The sequence below is a fragment of the Stenella coeruleoalba genome (assembly GCF_951394435.1).
Source record: "Stenella coeruleoalba genome assembly, chromosome: 11".
Lineage (NCBI taxonomy): Eukaryota > Metazoa > Chordata > Mammalia > Artiodactyla > Delphinidae > Stenella > Stenella coeruleoalba.
The window spans coordinates 98,461,159-98,470,018 of NC_137157.1; the positions used below are offsets into that span (position 1 = coordinate 98,461,159).

The following is an 8,860-nucleotide window of genomic DNA, read 5'->3' on the forward strand; positions in this document are numbered from 1 at the left end:
ATGCCCAAGTGATTTTTGACAGATGTACTAAAGCAGTTCAATGAAGGAAAGATAGACATTTTAAGAAACGGTGCTGGAGCAATAGGATATTTACAGGAAAAGAAAAAAAAAGGTCCTTGTCCTAAGTCCTACCCACAGAGTACAAAAATTAACTCGAAATGTTATTACATACTTCAATGTAAAACTATAAACCTTTTACAAAATAGCACAGAGAAAATCTTTGGGATCTAGAATTAGGCAAAGAGTTCTTAGACTTGACACCAAAAGCACAGTCCGTGAAAGAAAACTTGATAAACTGGACTTCATCAAAATTTAACACTTTTGCTCTGTAGAAGACCCTGTTAAGAGGATGGAAAAACAACCCACAAACAGGGAGAAAATATTTGCAAACCACATATCTGACAAAGGACTAGTATCTAAAATACATAAGAACTCTTAAAACTCAACATCAAAAATCGATCCTATTAGAAAACCGGCAAAAGATACAGAGAAACATTTCAACAGAGACGCTCTACAGATGGCAAATAAGGAAATGAAAAGACACTGAACGTCACTGGCGATTAGGGAAATGCAAATTTAAATCACATTATGATGTCATACGCACTGACCAGAATGACCACAATAAGGAATAGTGGCAACATTAAACGCAGATGAGGATGTAGAGAAACGATGACTCACACGTGGCTGGTGGCCATATCAAATGGTACAGCCACTCAGGAAAACAGTCTGACAGTTTTTCAAAAGAACTAAATATGCAATTATCACATGACCCAGCAACTGCACTCTCGGTATTTATCCCAGAGAAATGAAAACTTGTAATCACACGAGAAACCTATACACAACTCTTCCTAGCAGCTTTCGCCCCAATAGCCCCAAACTGGAAGCAACACAGGTGTCGTCCAGTGAATGAATGCTGACAAATTCATGCCAGGAATACTACTCAGCGATAAAGAACTACTGATACTTGCAACAATTTGGATGAATCTGCAGAGAATTATGCTGAGTGAAACAAACAGACAAAAAGTCTAGAAGTCTACATACCGTGTGAGTCCATTTACATAGTTTTCTTGAAATGACAAAATTACAGAAGTGAAGAATGAATTAGTGGTTGCCGAGGGGAAAGGCGGGGGTGTAGTGGACGGAGGGATGCAGGCATGGCCATAAAAGGGTAACAGCAGAGATCCCTTGTGATGAGATGCTCCACATCTTGAATGTATCAGTCTGTATCGTCCATGTCCTGCTTGTGATACTGCCTATAGTTTTGCAAGATGTTACCATGGGGGAAACTGGGTAAAGGGGGCGTGGAATCTCTGTGTTTTTTTTGTTTTCTTGTTTTCTTTTGTTTTTTTGTTTTTCACATCTTTATTGGAGTATAATTGCTTTACAATGGTGTGTTAGTTTCTGCTTTATAACAAAGTGAATCAGTTATACATATACATATGTTCCCATATCTCTTCCCTCTTGCGTCTCCCTCCCTCCCACCCTCCCTGCTCTGCGTTTTTCTTACAACTGCATGTGAATCGACAATGAGCTCAAAATAAAAAGTTTAATTTTTAAAAATTGCGCCAGGGTGCGATCGACAGATCTGTCAAGCCAGGAAGCCCAGAGCCATGTGGTGGGTGTTGGAAACAGAGACTAGAACAGGCCCCGCAGATGCATAAGAGGGAAAAAGCCAACAGCCCCATGGGGGGTCAAGACAAACACACACTGATATTCCACTTGCAGGAGGAAGAAAGGAAAGGACCTGCCATACGGGCGGACTCACAGAAGAAACCGCTTCCAGCCTGAATCCCTCTGAAGCCAGAGGCACGTCCGAACAGCACGTCCCCACCCCTGGCCGACACTCGTGGGCCCTTCTGACACAGACGTGGAGATCTGCTCCATTGACACCGAGTCAGCACTCTGGGACATGTGTTTGCAATCGGAGCCTTCCTGTGAGGTTCGCAGGCCCTGCATCACATGTCTTCCGGGATCTCCGTGGTTTGGGATGCCAGCCCAGCCTGCAGTTGGACTGAATTTCTGGCTGAGCATAAACAAGGGGTCTAAAGGTCAGTTCTCCAGCCAGCAGGCTGGGCTGTGGGCCTTGGGGTGCAGAGGGGAGATGCTCTCAACGGATTTCCTCGGAGGAAGATCATTTATCTGTGTTCCCCTCATGTCAGAGAAGGAAAGCTCCACAGTACCGTCCCACTGCTCCCCTCCTGCCTCTGCTGGGGAGCCAGAGGGTGTGGCACAGAGCCTCCTGCCCCGTTCCCACCCCCGCCCCACGTCCTCCTCTCCAGCCTGGAGGGAAACGCTGGCAGGCAGACCACACACCGATGCCTCGCCCCTCCCCACGGCTGCCACCCCCGCTCACCCTGGCTTCTGCACGGGGCATTTTTGCACAAGTCACACCCGGAGGAGCAATTCTTTTCCTAATGTGCTTCTTAGGCATTTCAAGGGATTCCATGAGCCGTCCTCTCAAAAGTCATGTGCTAAGGTATTAGGGTGATCGATACCCCATTTAATCTGCCCTTACTGCTCTCGGCCTATTTTACAGATGGGATAATGGAGACCTGGAGAAGCTCATTCTTTCTTACTTAACCCTAACATCCTTTCAACAATTTCTCCTCCCCCGTCTGCATCAGGAAACAAAAATCAGGGCTAGGTGAGAACACTTCCAGGAATTCCCTGGTGGTCCAGAGCTTAGGACTCCAAGCTCTCACTGCTGAGGGCCCGGCGTTCCATCCCTGGTCGGGAGCTCAAATTCCACAAGCCGTGTGGCGTGGCCCAAAATAAATAAATAAATAGGTGAGAACACTTCCTTAAGCTGTAAGCACACCCTAGGCCTCCGTCCGGCTTTGGGGCAGAATCCTGAGCCCCCTTCCCCCATCCAAGGTCTCCAAGAGGCTGTCCCCAAAGGCAAAGGAAAGTGGCTGACGAATTTGCCAGAAGCTCTTCTGCAAACGTCCTTTGTCATGTGTGGCCTCTGGAAACAAATCGTCAGCCAGCCAGGGAGAGCGTGAGTGTCCTCCATGCGCACATGGAAATTTCTCAAGGCCTGTGCTTTTGTTCAATCGGGGGTGAGGTGGGCACAGAGGAGAAAAGTGAGAAAAAGGACAAGGAAAGCTGCCCAAATGACTAAGAAACTTGGTGCCAGGACAGTTTTCAGACTCTGAGGTCCTGGCTCTCAGTTCCCAGGATCAAACATCGTGTCCTGGTGGGTTACAGGGCAGGGTCCCCCGAAGCAGGGGGCCAGGGGCCAGGGTGTAGCTGCAGAGCTGCTGATCCACCCTGCAGCTAAGCCACGAAGGCCACGTACACGGCAGGAAAAGCAGTGGAGCAGGTCAGGTACGGGGCAGAGTGCGGTCAACTGGGAGGCCCCCGAGTGGGCTTCCAGTGTGTGCATTACAGGCTCTGCAGTTCTTTGTCCTCCTTCCTAAGATAGAGATATTAACACCCATCTGAGGGGGTGAATGTGAGGAGTGAACTTTAGGAATGTGTTTTGCCGTAAATAACAGCCCGACAACCACGCCTAAAAGAATTAGGAGTTTGTTGTTCTCACATAAATCTAGAGGTAGATATTCCAGGGCTCAGACACCTGTTCAATTCTCATCGACTCTAAGACCCCCTTTCCTTTTTCTATTTTTTTCACTTTTTAACGTCTTGGGAATCTGGATGCACTTTACAAACAAGTTGGGTTTTCATTAGCACCACTTATCTTTCCTAATGGCACTTAAATAAAGCTGTGTCTTACAATATTGATTGTATTTCAGTGAAAGACAGTGTGTTCTCAGGAGCGAAACTCTTACCCTGGGGCATTCATCCTCTTGCCTTGCCTCATGGTTGCGAGATGGCTGCCCCACCTTCGACCATCACATCCAGGTTACAGGCAGGAGGAAAAGAGACGTGGGAAGGAAATTAAAGGTTTTCTCTTCTGGAAACTTTGTCTTTTTAGTTAGGAAGCGATGCTCTCTCCAGCAAGTGTCCACTTTTATATGGTTGGCCAGAACTATGTTGCTCAGAAGGTGAGTTTTAGGTTCCCAGGCTCTATAAAAGGGGCAGGCATGGGAGGAAGAAGGCGGTTGGTCGCTGAGTGGGCCAACCTATGATGTGTACCCCAGGAGGTAAAACAAGAAGCCCAGTCTCTAGCATGTAGCAGAAGCTCCCCAAACAGCAGCTCTCTACCTCCACACACGAACAAAAATGCAAAAGTTCTGTGTTGGGGATGAGGGAGGCCAGCCCACCAAACAACCTCACTTCTTGGAACACGACCAACACTCTCTAGGAATGCAAATGAGCTTTGCTCAGGAAAGAGTGATACACAAGCGGTTCTGCAGAACCATCTCTGCAGGCTTACACACCGCTAGTTTCTGGTGCAAAATAAATAAACAAGCTGTTTTGCTTTTCTCACGGATGATTTTTTTGGGTTGCCTTCACTGAGTGAAGCCCTTTTCCCGCCCTCCTTCTTGGGTAGTCTGAGCCCGGCCGCCCCTCCCAGCTTCAGCGGGAACAAGCTGGGCTGGCCTGTATCCCAAACATCTGGGCCATCCCGTGCACGCGATCAGCCTTCTCAGATAACCGGAAAAGAGCCGATCTCCCTTCAGTTTCTCACAGAGCAACTCACGTAATCCTCTCGCAAATCTGCCAGCAGGGTATAAGCGTTCCTAGTTGCCAAAACTACAGCTCAGATAAGTTAAGAAAATGTTTGGAGTCATCAGCTGGGAAGCAAGGAGCTGAGACGCAAACCTGGTCTGTCTGGCGCCCCTCCCCTCCCCCTCCCTCCTCAGTGCTGCCTGCTGTTTACCTCTCAGTTTTAGGCCAGAAGATGCAACATCAGGAGCCCGTGGAAAGGGGAGGTGCTGCAGCTGCGGGGACCCCCAGGACCCCGAGACCTCCGCTCCTCTGCCTGTGCTGGGTGGGTAGCAGGCTAGAGTCACAGAGACGGCCGGAGGTCAGCCGATGCAGTTCCGTCCCGAGGCCCTGAGGACTTCAGAAGAAACGGGGCGGTCCTCAGGCCACAGCCTCTGACCACTTGCTTCTTCCAGCTCTGTCTTCTAGCTCTCAGACGGCCTCTCCCCCTCAGGCACAGGCTGGGCTGAGAAGCTGCTCCCAGCAAGTCTCCCAGGTGGATTTCCATTCGTTCATTTCACAGATATTTCTAGAGCGAGGACCACGGGCCTGGCAGTGTTCTGACTGCTGGAAATGCAACAAACAAGAGTTAATGACCCCATTCTCGCAGAGCTTCTGTTCTCTTGGGGCAGACAGAGATGTTATGCAGAGAGACCAGGGCTGCACTTTAGAACTGGGGTCCGGGAAGAGATCTCCTAGGGGGTGACACTCAAGCCGAGACCGGAATGGTGAGCAGGAAGCAGCGGACGAAGGTCTGGAGGAAGAACGGCCCCGGCAGAGGACACAACGGGCGCAAGGCCTTGAGCGGGGAGAGGGTTTGGTTGTGCCAGGGAAGAAAGGAGGTCGCTGGGGCCTGATTCAGAGAGAGAGGAAAGCGACCAGGTGGGAGAGGAGGCCAAGGGCAGGTCCCGTAGGGCCCCGGGGGGCCAGGGAGGGGAACTTTGCTTTTGTTCTCAATACAATGAGAGGTCACTGGAGGGTTCGCCTGTGAGTGCCCCGAGTGCCCTGCTCTCACTTCAGCTTTGAAAAGATCATTCTGGATGCCGGGGAAAGAGCAGAGAAGGGGCGAGAATAAAAAGAGGCAGCTGAGTCGTCAAGCAGGGACAGCAGTCCTCAGGGCATATCCTCATTAAGCCGTGAACCTGGCGTTTTCACAAGGTACCCCAACTCCAGGGGTGCCCGTCACCTAATCGAAATATGGACAGCATCCTGGTTGCTTTAGTCCCTTACGATTCTGAAAGTCTCTTACGACCCTGACATAGTCATGTCAAAGGGGCAAAATAAAAACCCCTTTAGCACCATTTTTCTACAGGAAAGTAAGACAAGCCACAAATCACTCTATCTAGGACCGGATCATTAATTATGCAATGAAGTAAATAGGAGGAACCGCAAAATCTAAACTAATCTTGTGCCTTTAATTAACTTATACCCATTGGAAAATATGTTAATCCCTTGGTTATGCGCCCCAGCACTCAGGAGAAGAATCACGGATGATCCAACAAATTGTTTCCGTACTTGTAATTGGTTTAAACATGAGGACTCACAGAGACACGCTGCAGCTGCTCCACGGGCAATGGCATTTCGGTTCCTATCATTGTCCAAACTGAATCATGAATGTTCAAAAAAACACAAACGGGTGGGAATGTAAATTGATACAGCCACTGTGGAGAACAGTATGGAGGTTCCTTAAAAAACTACAGATAGAACTACCATAGGACCCAGCAATCCCACTACTGGGCATACACCCTGAGAAAACCATAATTCAAAAAGAGTCATGTACCACAATGTTCATTGCAGCTCTATTTACAATAGCCCGGAGATGGAAACAACCTAAGTGCCCATCATCGGATGAATGGATAAAGAAGATGTGGCACATATATACAATGGAATATTACTCAGCCATAAAAAGAAACAAAATTGAGCTATTTGTAATGAGGTGGATAGACCTAGAGTCTGTCATACAGAATGAAGTCAGTCAGAAAGAGAGAGACAAATACCGTATGCTAACACATATATATGGAATTTAAGAAAAAAAATGTCATGAAGAACCTAGGGGTAAGACAAGAATAAAGACACAGACCTACTAGAGAATGGACTTGAGGATATGGGGAGGGGGAAGGGTAAGCTGTGACAAAGCGAGAGAGAGGCATGGACATATATACACTACCAAACGTAAGGTAGATAGCTAGTGGGAAGCAGCCGCATAGCACAGGGAGATCAGCTCGGTGCTTTGTGACCGCCTGGAGGGGTGGGATAGGGAGGGTGGGAGGGAGGGAGACGCAAGAGGGAAGAGATATGGGAACATATGTATATGTATAACTGATTCACTTTGTTGTAAAGCAGAAACTAACACACCATTGTAAAGCGATTATACTCCAATAAAGATGTTTAAAAAAAAACAAAACACAAACGTTTGTTCATTCTCTCATCAAATATATGTTGAGAGCCTGCTGTTCGTACTCCAGGCACTGCTGGGCCCTGGAGCAAACAAACAACCCGTATGTCCCCTGCCTTCGTGCACAGACATTAAACAAAAAAATACACAAATAAATAGTTAAGATTTGTAACAAGGCCTATAAGGGAAAAGAACAGAGAAGATACTGGGGGGGGAGTGCCTCCTTTAGATTGTAAGGGTCAGGGAATGCATCCCTACTGGACCTTTAAGATGGCCAAGGGCCACCTGGGCCGTTACACCCTCCCATTGCTCCCCGACCTCATTCCTCATTCTCCTCTCTCTCTCCCTTGCTCCCTCTCTCTCTTCAAACAAATATCTGCCCAGGAATTCACTCTCTTACCCCCTTAGAGCCAGCACTTCACATCAAGGTGTTCTCGGAGGTACAGCAGTGAGTGGTGGCTTGAAGCAAGATCTCAGTTCCCTGCCCAGGAACTGAACCTGGGCAGCCTGGATGAAAACCAGGAATCCTAGCTGCTAGTCTACCAGGGGCTAGAGGCTAGAAGCAAAGTTCCCCTGGCTCTTGCCCCATTGAAAACTGCATTTCTCAAGGAGGCAAAAGCTGTAAAACCAGGTACAAAGTTTATTATTAGAGACACAGCACAACAAGTGGGAGAACTCACAGGGAAACAGTTGGTTTATTTAAGACAGAAGCGAGGCAGAGATACACACCGGGAGAAAAAGGGCGTGGACATCCCCCCTAGCAAGGAGGAGCGCAGTAAAGAGGTGGTTAAGTCATTTCTACAGGGCAGTTCTTCCAGGTCTTTGTTTCCCTTTGGTCAATTATCTCATTTCTTTCCCACATCTGACCTGTCCTAGGGCCCTCCCCTATATGCACGCACAACTTTTTGCCACGATGGATTCCAGCCCACAAGCCTGTAGGAGGTTTGACAACACCTATTATGGGGTGGCGCCCCTCCCTTTTTGACCCCTGAGGAGCCTTCCTGTGTACGTGCAGTCGGGGAGGTCTCCTTGACCTCAGGAGCGGTCATCTTATCTCTTTATTCCAGCAGAGCTCAGCTCCTGCCATTAACTTTGTCCTTGGACTGTCTGGGTGAGAACAAAGCTTCAGTTTCCCCCTCTCAGCAAACTCCAGCCGCTCTGCCCCGGGGCTCATCTAGCTCCTACCTCAAAGGAAGCCCGGAACTCCTCGGTCTGGTTCTCGCAGGGTCTCACTCTGTTCGTGACCTTTGGGTGTGGCTGCCTCTTCCCAAAAGTGTCAGGACCCCCATCTGTCAAGCGGAAGGAAACACACAGCCCCCAGAGTCCCCGGCTGAGCCCCCAGGATTGACTCTGCTGCCCAGACGGCCTTGGAGGCCCACTGCAGGCTGGCAGACAGATTCCCACACCAGCCTGGGATCTGAGGGGCAGACAGCATCACAGAAAAGCCCTAACTCCTGCCAGGTCCTCCAGAGGCCCCCAGCCTCAGGCAGGGCCAGACCCCATGCACAGGCTCCCCCAGTCTCCCTCCCAGCCCTGGGAGGGAGACATCTTTGCAAAGCCTGCCCGCTAGCCCCATGGTGCTCCCTGCAAGGTTTCAGAAACAAACACTTAAGACGAGGTGAGGAAAGTGGAGAACTTCCATGAGTGAAGAAAGGGCGCAGGTTTTCTTTCTAGGCGCTGTGTCTGACGTGAAGCCGGATGTCAGGAAGTCGCTCACCACACCCGGCTGCTCATTGGCCGACCTCCCCCTCATCTCCAGCCTCTTCGTTAGCACAAACCCGGCATCCGGGTGAGGTCTCCAGACCCGGGCCAGCTCCTGGCACGGCTAGAAGGGGAGGAGGTCACCTCCTTGCCGTG

At 49.4% G+C, this 8,860-nt stretch overlaps 1 long non-coding RNA gene across 1 annotated transcript; it reads right to left on the reverse strand.

Moving 5' to 3' along the window:
* Positions 1 to 3,777: 3,777 nt before the first annotated feature.
* LOC307194649 lies at positions 3,778 to 8,549 on the reverse strand. The gene is made up of 3 exons (XR_013830600.1): positions 8,189 to 8,549; positions 4,784 to 5,175; positions 3,778 to 4,026 (listed from the first exon to the last, which is right to left on the reverse strand). It is a non-coding gene; the product is annotated as an uncharacterized lncRNA (long non-coding RNA).
* Between the last annotated feature and the right edge of the window lie 311 nt (positions 8,550 to 8,860).